Raw genomic sequence first — 4,300 nt, 5'->3', positions numbered from 1 at the left:
TGCAAAAGAGAAAGTTTTAAAAGAATTGATGCATATAAATTCATTTAAATTTTATTTATATAGCATGAATTCAAAACAACATGATATTGTAAAGTAAGGACCCCACAATAATACAGAGAAAACCACAACAATCAGTTTACCCCCTATGAGCAAGCATTTCTGTAAGAGTGGGAAATGGAAGAACTTCCCTATTCTTCATGCCTTTAGCATATCAGTTATTTTCATCCACATTTGGTGGAGAAAAAGGGGGGAGGAGAAAATGAAATACAGTTGAAAACAAAATTATTAGCCCACCTATGAATTTTAATGTTTTTGTTAAAAAATTTCCCAATTTCTTTAATAAGGGATTTTTTTTTTTTTTTTGCGCCTGTCCCGTTTGGCTCTTTTGCCATCAGAATTGTTGTCTAAAGGCAAACAAAGATGCCCAACGGATTTACTTTACCAAATTGACCATCCCAGCCTTGCCGTAATGGTCCATTTGATTCACCTTTTATTGTTTATTTTATTTTCACTTACTGAATGCGGGACAGACTTGACTGGGGGAAAGAAGGGGAGAAAGAAAGAGGGAAAGAGAAACAGCTGAGAAGAGGGACGGGGGAGAAGGGCAAAAAACAAAAACCAACAGAATGAGCAGAGAAAAAAAATGCATATATCAATCACCTGGATCACCTGCTGAGAAAAAAAAAAGAAAACAAGCAGAAGAGAACAAGAGTAATAGAATAAACAACATCACAATGATATATGGGAATATGACAGTAAATACTAAATATTAAACATTATTGTGCAGCACATAAGATCAACAGAACACAGTGTGTGTTCTGTTGACGTATATGTGTAAATGTATGGGATCAGTCTATCCCTGTTAATGAGGTACATACCACTTGGACTGGCAGTACTATTACTGAAAATACAGTCACTTGAGCCAGCTGTATAGTTAATCTCCAATTCCCTTTTGTCTAAAACATTTTCAAAGAGTAGTTGTTGTTGAGTCTGTGCTTCCACAGACCCTGCTAGTTTAGAGACTTATTCCTCATGAAGAACGAAAACAAGACAGAACATCTTCAACCAGTCTTTTACTCGCTAACGAGGAAAGGCTAGTTCAGAACCAGGCTGTGGAGCTTAACACTCCTCACCTGTCTCCAGCCCAACTCTCCAGCTGACTATTATGTTTGCTGCACAACTTGAATGTGGTCTTCTAAAATCAATACTAAAAAGATGAAATACAATAAAAATCAAATACATTTCAGCAAACTTTAAAAAAAAAAACACTAAAAGAAAAACAGCCTGTACTTTGAACCTCTGCAGAGATTTACAATGACAGTTTGTGTAGCAGACAATGGAAACTTCTCAGGCTCTTCAACTTCTCCATTAACCATTTTTCACAGCCACTTGTCAGTGCTGCTACTTCCTCTTTTATATCCTCTCTTGGGTCCCCTGGGTCTTAAAGCCGTCCCCATTACAGTTATGCTTAACTTGTTTGATTAATATTCAAAACTTAACTTAGCTTTAAATTAGAAAGAGAAAAAAAATAGAAAAAAAGACTTCAAAGAAAAACAATGGGACATTGTGATGTTTTCTGATAATGATTCACCTCATAAATCATGTCACAATGTTCTTACCTATAGTTACGTTTAAAAAATATTGTTAATGGTACTTTATATATGCACTACTGAACCTGTATTTACTTAGTATTTGATCGATACCAAAATCAACCATATCAACCATACCAAATTCAATATTGCTCGCCAACACTTCCCAGTTCCAGTGGCAATGATACCCTTACCTCCTTCAAGTAGGAGGGGGCAAGTCTTTCTGACTGAAAGTCATGGCTTCATATTTTGGAGGTGCTGTAATTCATTTTTCTTAATTTATTTTACAAGAAGAGGCTTTTTTAATCATACTATGGTCAGTTGGAAAGATATTGTAATCTGGTCAAATGTGGGGTTTTTTTTGGCTATTGATTATTCTAATTATTATTCATGATTACAGTAATTTCATCTTGTGGCTCCAAAAGTAATAAACTTCCAATCTTGTTTATTATATCTGTTTTTATTGTTTAATTAAAACCAAGTTGATGATTTTTTAGATAAAATGTAAACGACACCACCACAGTGTTGTGTAGCATCAAAGACACAGTGTTATTAATACTGTAGCAACTCCTACATAAGAGTTCCTCTAACTGACTGTCTTAGCTTTGAGAGGTTGCTTTATGAGTTCTGCATTTTTGATTTCAGCTCACACTATCAGCAGAAGTAGGTTCACGTTCATCTATCATTACCCTCGTTCCTTGGGAGTGACAAAATGGACTGGATAATCAGTGCTACATTATTCTTGTCAGGTAAGACAAACTGGTGCCTTCAGATTTATTCTCAATTATTATCAATTATCAATGTCTGCAAACAGTAGAAATATGACTGCTATTTTAATGGTAAATATAGCAGAGACACATTTTAAATTTAAAAAAAGTACAATGAGTAGTATTAACCTTTTCATGCATGAATCATGACAACTTTAATCAGGATTGTTTTTAAATTATTTTTATCTTTAGGCATGAAAAAAAAGATTTTTGAACTTCATTTTTTAAACATGTATTTTTCAAAGAGGTTTTTACATGTTCACTTAGATGAGCAACTGATGTGTATGGAGTGACACATCAGTGTCCAGTAGAGTGGTTTATGTGCAAGTAAACCATCAACACTGACACAAATACAAGAAAACAGCCTTTGAATAGCTGTCCAGTGTATTGAAATCCACTATGCGTGAAAGGGTTAAGATCTAACATTAATTGTTAGTTAGTGAACCTGTACCTATATTTTTTGAAATACTTTTGTAGAGCTCATTTCCTTATATTTTATCCCCTGTGAACCAAACTACCATAAGCTCAGTGACTGTATGTGTAACTTCTGACTGTAAAAATAGCTTCATTACCAAGATGTTTCTCTGTTATAGAAGTGTACTGAGTGAAAAAGTATTTCATAAGTCATCATTATAAAAAAATAAATTCTTGATTATTAATAAATGATTAAACTTGATTAAAACAAGCTGAAATAATCCAAAATAATCATTGTATGAAGTTATGAAGTCATTATATAGACCTGTCTGTTTTGTTGAGGTCTACAGAAAATGTGAGGCTTACTTACTCTATGGTATTCTGACACTGCACCCAACTTTCCTACTGTGGTTATATTTTATATTTAATGTAAATAGCATATGCAAGAGTGAATACATGCTGAGGGGATCCTATGAGAGTCTTTTATTTAACTCTTCTAAGGCCATAACAAGAAACAGAAGTTGAGTCTCATGCTGATGAGGTATAAATATTAAATATTTTTAGATTCTGGAAACTACAAAATCATGAAGCTGCTGCTGTTGTTGTTGAATACTGCTGCATGCAAGTTAGCATTATACAGTGTCATACTGACTGCTTTTAACATCTAAAAAAAGGAAGACTTTGTTTAACAGAAATAAATAACTGATACTGAACAAAGACTTTGTTATGCATGGTTGCAGTGGTATGAGATTTTCACTGTACAGTAATCATATCAGAAAATGTTTAAGTTTCTGTATTGATATGTGACTTTGGCGCTTCCTAGTGTTAATGAAATAAATCTGCAGTTAAGAAAAGAATTAAACCAACTCATCGACTGAATTAGTTGCTTCTTACTCTTATACTGCATATAAACAATTATAATTAGAGATGCTATAATGACATTATCATCCTTTACAGTGGCTCTAAAAATGTTATTGATGCTCTTCCTTCTTTAATTCTCAGTGTTAAATGCTGCACTTGGTTTCAATATTGATCCCGTGGCTTGGAAGACCCTGAGTAACTCTGCTGCTGGTTTTGGCTACCAGGTGGTGCAAAGACAATCAGAGTAAGTCAGGACATGCATAGTTATGTTGAAAGCGGGTTTACAGCTGCATGTTTAACATTACTGCTATTTCTTTTTATATTTATTTACCATCTCTGTTATGCTATATGGACATATGGAGTTTATTTAATTAGAGTTTGCTTTCTAGACTTACATGATTGACTGGATTTATTTTGTTAGTTTGCTCATCAGTGCTCCACTGGAACAGCATTCACAAAATGGAAGAGGGAAAATATACAGCTGCAAAACCTCTTCCCAAAACTGCCAAAATATACAGTTTCAAGGTAGGTAACCATTCATTTCTAAATGTGCTAAAACTTGGATAGTATTTTGCCATAAAAATAGATATCCATAGATCCTGTCGCATACATTTGTTTAAATCAAATCACAGTTACAGTAGATTTCCATATTAGATATCTTAGTATGTA

The 4,300-nt window shown here is 33.8% G+C and overlaps 1 long non-coding RNA gene across 1 annotated transcript; it reads left to right on the top strand.

Moving 5' to 3' along the window:
* The first annotated feature begins 2,244 nt into the window (after positions 1-2,244).
* On the top strand, positions 2,245-4,156 carry LOC102199928 (uncharacterized). The gene is made up of 3 exons (XR_312417.1): positions 2,245-2,338; positions 3,773-3,875; positions 4,053-4,156. It is a non-coding gene; the product is annotated as an uncharacterized LOC102199928 (long non-coding RNA).
* Positions 4,157-4,300: the final 144 nt, after the last annotated feature.

Source organism: Pundamilia nyererei, unplaced genomic scaffold, assembly GCF_000239375.1.
Source record: "Pundamilia nyererei isolate P.nyererei 1_Seehausen unplaced genomic scaffold, PunNye1.0 scaffold00588, whole genome shotgun sequence".
Lineage (NCBI taxonomy): Eukaryota > Metazoa > Chordata > Actinopteri > Cichliformes > Cichlidae > Pundamilia > Pundamilia nyererei.
Note: the sequence above shows the minus strand (reverse complement) of the source record. Positions and strands in the feature narration are given on the sequence as shown.